The sequence below is a fragment of the Lissotriton vulgaris genome, unplaced genomic scaffold (genome assembly GCF_964263255.1).
Source record: "Lissotriton vulgaris unplaced genomic scaffold, aLisVul1.2 SCAFFOLD_503, whole genome shotgun sequence".
NCBI lineage: Eukaryota > Metazoa > Chordata > Amphibia > Caudata > Salamandridae > Lissotriton > Lissotriton vulgaris.
Window position 1 is genome coordinate 1,193,626 of NW_028253338.1, and position 8,214 is coordinate 1,201,839.

The window sequence follows — 8,214 nt, forward strand, 5'->3', positions numbered from 1 at the left end:
GGTCCGGGGTCATCGTTTTTCATCAGAAAATGGATTTTTTGGACTCTTCCAAAAATGATTCAAAATGTCATTTGGATCGGGCCTCATGTTGAATAACCACTTTTTAAACCCTCACAGTGACCAAAATTGCCATTTTTACAGAGTTTTGCTTACTCAAAATCTTCAATTTTGACCAATTTCAGGCACAGAAATGACTTTAAACACACTTATTTTAGTTGAAAAAGTAATAACTCACATCCAACCGTCATTTAAAGTCAAAAGATTAAATGTTAAAATTTCATCAATATTGACCATTTTTTCAACGTTCGACCGGTCCGGGGTCATCGTTTTTCATCAGAAAATTGATTTTTTGGACTCTACCAAAAGTGATTCAAAATGTCATTTGGATCGGGCCTCATGTTGAATAACCACTTTTTAAACCCTCACAGTGACCAAAATTGCCATTTTTACAGAGTTTTGCTTACTCAAAATCTTCAATTTTGACCAATTTCAGGCACAGAAATGACTTTAAACACACTTATTTTAGTTGAAAAAGTAATAACTCACATCCAACCATCATTTAAAGTCAAAAGATTAAATGTTAAAATTTCATCAATATTGACCATTTTTTCAACGTTCGACTGGTCCGGGGTCATCGTTTTTCATCAGAAAATTGATTTTTTGGACTCTACCAAAAATGATTCAAAATGTCATTTGGATCGGGCCTCATGTTGAATAACCACTTTTTAAACCCTCACAGTGACCAAAATTGCCATTTTTACAGAGTTTTGCTTACTCAAAATCTTCAATTTTGACCAATTTCAGGCACAGAAATGACTTTAAACACACTTATTTTAGTTGAAAAAGTAATAACTCACATCCAACCATCATTTAAAGTCAAAAGATTAAATGTTAAAATTTCATCAATATTGACCATTTTTTCAACGTTCGACTGGTCCGGGGTCATCGTTTTTCATCAGAAAATTGATTTTTTGGACTCTACCAAAAATGATTCAAAATGTCATTTGGATCGGGCCTCATGTTGAATAACCACTTTTTAAACCCTCACAGTGACCAAAATTGCCATTTTTACAGAGTTTTGCTTACTCAAAATCTTCAATTTTGACCAATTTCAGGCACAGAAATGACTTTAAACACACTTATTTTAGTTGAAAAAGTAATAACTCACATCCAATCGTCATTTAAGTCAAAAGATTAAATGTTAAAATTTCATCAATATTGATCATTTTTTCAATGTTCGACTGGTCCGGGGTCATCGTTTTTTATCAGAAAATTGATTTTTTGGACTCTACCAAAAATGATTCAAAATGTCATTTGGATCGGGCCTCATGTTGAATAACCACTTTTTAAACCCTCACAGTGACCAAAATTGCCATTTTTACAGAGTTTTGCTTACTCAAAATCTTCAATTTTGACCAATTTCAGGCACAGAAATGACTTTAAACACACTTATTTTAGTTGAAAAAGTAATAACTCACATCCAACCATCATTTAAAGTCAAAAGATTAAATGTTAAAATTTCATCAATATTGACCATTTTTTCAACGTTCGACTGGTCCGGGGTCATCGTTTTTCATCAGAAAATTGATTTTTTTGGACTCTACCAAAAGTGATTCAAAATGTCATTTGGATCGGGCCTCATGTTGAATAACCACTTTTTAAACCCTCACAGTGACCAAAATTGCCATTTTTACAGAGTTTTGCTTACTCAAAATCTTCAATTTTGACCAATTTCAGGCACAGAAATGACTTTAAACACACTTATTTTAGTTGAAAAAGTAATAACTCACATCCAATCGTCATTTAAGTCAAAAGATTAAATGTTAAAATTTCATCAATATTGATCATTTTTTCAATGTTCAACTGGTCCGGGGTCATCGTTTTTCATCAGAAAATGGATTTTTTGGACTCTTCCAAAAATGATTCAAAATGTCATATCGGGCCTCATGTTGAATAACCACTTTTTAAACCCTCACAGTGACCAAAATTGTCATTTTTACAGAGTTTTGCTTACTCAAAATCTTCAATTTTGACCAATTTCAGGCACAGAACTGACTTTAAACACACTTATTTTAGTTGAAAAAGTAATAACTCACATCCAACCGTCATTTAAAGTCAAAAGATTAAATGTTAAAATTTCATCAATATTGACCATTTTTTCAACGTTCGACTGGTCCGGGGTCATCGTTTTTCATCAGAAAATTGATTTTTTGGACTCTACCAAAAATGATTCAAAATGTCATTTGGATCGGGCCTCATGTTGAATAACCACTTTTTAAACCCTCACAGTGACCAAAATTGCCATTTTTACAGAGTTTTGCTTACTCAAAATCTTCAATTTTGACCAATTTCAGGCACAGAAATGACTTTAAACACACTTATTTTAGTTGAAAAAGTAATAACTCACATCCAATCGTCATTTAAGTCAAAAGATTAAATGTTAAAATTTCATCAATATTGATCATTTTTTCAATGTTCAACTGGTCCGGGGTCATCGTTTTTCATCAGAAAATGGATTTTTTGGACTCTTCCAAAAATGATTCAAAATGTCATTTGGATCGGGCCTCATGTTGAATAACCACTTTTTAAACCCTCACAGTGACCAAAATTGTCATTTTTACAGAGTTTTGCTTACTCAAAATCTTCAATTTTGACCAATTTCAGGCACAGAACTGACTTTAAACACACTTATTTTAGTTGAAAAAGTAATAACTCACATCCAACCGTCATTTAAAGTCAAAAGATTAAATGTTAAAATTTCATCAATATTGACCATTTTTTCAACGTTCGACTGGTCCGGGGTCATCGTTTTTCATCAGAAAATGGATTTTTTGCACTCTACCAAAAATGATTCAAAATGTCATTTGGATCGGGCCTCATGTTGAATAACCACTTTTTAAACCCTCACAGTGACCAATATTGCCATTTTTACCGAGTTTTGCTTACTCAAAATCTTCAATTTTGACCAATTTCAGGCACAGAAATGACTTTAAACACACTTATTTTAGTTGAAAAAGTAATAACTCACATCCAACCGTCATTTAAAGTCAAAAGATTAAATGTTAAAATTTCATCAATATTGACCATTTTTTCAACGTTCGACTGGTCCGGGGTCATCGTTTTTTATCAGAAAATTGATTTTTTGGACTCTTCCAAAACTGATTCAAAATGTCATTTGGATCGGGCCTCATGTTGAATAACCACTTTTTAAACCCTCACAGTGACCAAAATTGCCATTTTTACAGAGTTTTGCTTACTCAAAATCTTCAATTTTGACCAATTTCAGGCACAGAAATGACTTTAAACACACTTATTTTAGTTGAAAAAGTAATAACTCACATCCAACCGTCATTTAAAGTCAAAAGATTAAATGTTAAAATTTCATCAATATTGACCATTTTTTCAACGTTCGACTGGTCCGGGGTCATCGTTTTTCATCAGAAAATTGATTTTTTGGACTCTACCAAAAATGATTCAAAATGTCATTTGGATCGGGCCTCATGTTGAATAACCACTTTTTAAACCCTCACAGTGACCAAAATTGCCATTTTTACAGAGTTTTGCTTACTCAAAATCTTCAATTTTGACCAATTTCAGGCACAGAAATGACTTTAAACACACTTATTTTAGTTGAAAAAGTAATAACTCACATCCAACCGTCATTTAAAGTCAAAAGATTAAATGTTAAAATTTCATCAATATTGACAGTTTTTTCAACGTTCGACTGGTCCGGGGTCATCGTTTTTCATCAGAAAATGGATTTTTTGGACTCTACCAAAAATGATTCAAAATGTCATTTGGATCGGGCCTCATGTTGAATAACCACTTTTTAAACCCTCACAGTGACCAAAATTGCCATTTTTACAGAGTTTTGCTTACTCAAAATCTTCAATTTTGACCAATTTCAGGCACAGAAATGACTTTAAACACACTTATTTTAGTTGAAAAAGTAATAACTCACATCCAACCGTCATTTAAAGTCAAAAGATTAAATGTTAAAATTTCATCAATATTGACCATTTTTTCAACGTTCGACTGGTCCGGGGTCATCGTTTTTTATCAGAAAATTGATTTTTTGGACTCTTCCAAAACTGATTCAAAATGTCATTTGGATCGGGCCTCATGTTGAATAACCACTTTTTAAACCCTCACAGTGACCAAAATTGCCATTTTTACAGAGTTTTGCTTACTCAAAATCTTCAATTTTGACCAATTTCAGGCACAGAAATGACTTTAAACACACTTATTTTAGTTGAAAAAGTAATAACTCACATCCAACCGTCATTTAAAGTCAAAAGATTAAATGTTAAAATGTCATCAATATTGACCATTTTTTCAACGTTCGACTGGTCCGGGGTCATCGTTTTTCATCAAAAAATTGATTTTTTGGACTCTACCAAAAATGATTCAAAATGTCATTTGGATCGGGCCTCATGTTGAATAACCACTTTTTAAACCCTCACAGTGACCAAAATTGCCATTTTTACAGAGTTTTGCTTACTCAAAATCTTCAATTTTGACCAATTTCAGGCACAGAAATGACTTTAAACACACTTATTTTAGTTGAAAAAGTAATAACTCACATCCAACCGTCATTTAAAGTCAAAAGATTAAATGTTAAAATTTCATCAATATTGACCATTTTTTCAACGTTCGACTGGTCCGGGGTCATCGTTTTTTATCAGAAAATTGATTTTTTGGACTCTTCCAAAACTGATTCAAAATGTCATTTGGATCGGGCCTCATGTTGAATAACCACTTTTTAAACCCTCACAGTGACCAAAATTGCCATTTTTACAGAGTTTTGCTTACTCAAAATCTTCAATTTTGACCAATTTCAGGCACAGAAATGACTTTAAACACACTTATTTTAGTTGAAAAAGTAATAACTCACATCCAACCGTCATTTAAAGTCAAAAGATTAAATGTTAAAATTTCATCAATATTGACCATTTTTTCAACGTTCGACTGGTCCGGGGTCATCGTTTTCATCAGAAAATTGATTTTTTGGACTCTACCAAAAATGATTCAAAATGTCATTTGGATCGGGCCTCATGTTGAATAACCACTTTTTAAACCCTCACAGTGACCAAAATTGCCATTTTTACAGAGTTTTGCTTACTCAAAATCTTCAATTTTGACCAATTTCAGGCACAGAACTGACTTTAAACACACTTATTTTAGTTGAAAAAGTAATAACTCACATCCAACCGTCATTTAAAGTCAAAAGATTAAATGTTAAAATTTCATCAATATTGACCATTTTTTCAACGTTCGACTGGTCCGGGGTCATCGTTTTTCATCAGAAAATTGATTTTTTGGACTCTACCAAAAATGATTCAAAATGTCATTTGGATCGGGCCTCATGTTGAATAACCACTTTTTAAACCCTCACAGTGACCAAAATTGCCATTTTTACAGAGTTTTGCTTACCCAAAATCTTCAATTTTGACCAATTTCAGGCACAGAAATGACTTTAAACACACTTATTTTAGTTGAAAAAGTAATAACTCACATCCAACCGTCATTTAAAGTCAAAAGATTAAATGTTAAAATTTCATCAATATTGACCATTTTTTCAACGTTCGACTGGTCCGGGGTCATCGTTTTTTATCAGAAAATTGATTTTTTGGACTCTTCCAAAACTGATTCAAAATGTCATTTGGATCGGGCCTCATGTTGAATAACCACTTTTTAAACCCTCACAGTGACCAAAATTGCCATTTTTACAGAGTTTTGCTTACTCAAAATCTTCAATTTTGACCAATTTCAGGCACAGAAATGACTTTAAACACACTTATTTTAGTTGAAAAAGTAATAACTCACATCCAATCGTCATTTAAGTCAAAAGATTAAATGTTAAAATTTCATCAATATTGATCATTTTTTCAATGTTCAACTGGTCCGGGGTCATCGTTTTTCATCAGAAAATTGATTTTTTGGACTCTACCAAAAATGATTCAAAATGTCATTTGGATCGGGCCTCATGTTGAATAACCACTTTTTAAACCCTCACAGTGACCAAAATTGCCATTTTTACAGAGTTTTGCTTACTCAAAATCTTCAATTTTGACCAATTTCAGGCACAGAAATGACTTTAAACACACTTATTTTAGTTGAAAAAGTAATAAATCACATCCAACCGTCATTTAAAGTCAAAAGATTAAATGTTAAAATTTCATCAATATTGACCATTTTTTCAACGTAGACTGGTCCGGGGTCATTGTTTTTCATCAGAAAATTGATTTTTTGCACTCTACCAAAAATGATTCAAAATGTCATTTGGATCGGGCCTCATGTTGAATAACCACTTTTTAAACCCTCACAGTGACCAAAATTGCCATTTTTACAGAGTTTTGCTTACTCAAAATCTTCAATTTTGACCAATTTCAGGCACAGAAATGACTTTAAACACACTTATTTTAGTTGAAAAAGTAATAACTCACATCCAACCGTCATTTAAAGTCAAAAGATTAAATGTTAAAATTTCATCAATATTGACCATTTTTTCAACGTTCGACTGGTCCGGGTCATCGTTTTTCATCAGAAAATGGATTTTTTGGACTCTACCAAAAATGATTCAAAATGTCATTTGGATCGGGCCTCATGTTGAATAACCACTTTTTAAACCCTCACAGTGACCAAAATTGCCATTTTTACAGAGTTTTGCTTACTCAAAATCTTCAATTTTGACCAATTTCAGGCACAGAAATGACTTTAAACACACTTATTTTAGTTGAAAAAGTAATAACTCACATCCAATCGTCATTTAAAGTCAAAAGATTAAATGTTAAAATTTCATCAATATTGATCATTTTTTCAATGTTCGACTGGTCCGGGGTCATCGTTTTTCATCAGAAAATGGATTTTTTGGACTCTTCCAAAAATGATTCAAAATGTCATTTGGATCGGGCCTCATGTTGAATAACCACTTTTTAAACCCTCACAGTGACCAAAATTGCCATTTTTACAGAGTTTTGCTTACTCAAAATCTTCAATTTTGACCAATTTCAGGCACAGAAATGACTTTAAACACACTTATTTTAGTTGAAAAAGTAATAACTCACATCCAACCGTCATTTAAAGTCAAAAGATTAAATGTTAAAATTTCATCAATATTGACCATTTTTTCAACGTTCGACCGGTCCGGGGTCATCGTTTTTCATCAGAAAATTGATTTTTTGGACTCTACCAAAAGTGATTCAAAATGTCATTTGGATCGGGCCTCATGTTGAATAACCACTTTTTAAACCCTCACAGTGACCAAAATTGCCATTTTTACAGAGTTTTGCTTACTCAAAATCTTCAATTTTGACCAATTTCAGGCACAGAAATGACTTTAAACACACTTATTTTAGTTGAAAAAGTAATAACTCACATCCAACCATCATTTAAAGTCAAAAGATTAAATGTTAAAATTTCATCAATATTGACCATTTTTTCAACGTTCGACTGGTCCGGGGTCATCGTTTTTCATCAGAAAATTGATTTTTTGGACTCTACCAAAAATGATTCAAAATGTCATTTGGATCGGGCCTCATGTTGAATAACCACTTTTTAAACCCTCACAGTGACCAAAATTGCCATTTTTACAGAGTTTTGCTTACTCAAAATCTTCAATTTTGACCAATTTCAGGCACAGAAATGACTTTAAACACACTTATTTTAGTTGAAAAAGTAATAACTCACATCCAACCATCATTTAAAGTCAAAAGATTAAATGTTAAAATTTCATCAATATTGACCATTTTTTCAACGTTCGACTGGTCCGGGGTCATCGTTTTTCATCAGAAAATTGATTTTTTGGACTCTACCAAAAATGATTCAAAATGTCATTTGGATCGGGCCTCATGTTGAATAACCACTTTTTAAACCCTCACAGTGACCAAAATTGCCATTTTTACAGAGTTTTGCTTACTCAAAATCTTCAATTTTGACCAATTTCAGGCACAGAAATGACTTTAAACACACTTATTTTAGTTGAAAAAGTAATAACTCACATCCAATCGTCATTTAAGTCAAAAGATTAAATGTTAAAATTTCATCAATATTGATCATTTTTTCAATGTTCGACTGGTCCGGGGTCATCGTTTTTTATCAGAAAATTGATTTTTTGGACTCTACCAAAAATGATTCAAAATGTCATTTGGATCGGGCCTCATGTTGAATAACCACTTTTTAAACCCTCACAGTGACCAAAATTGCCATTTTTAC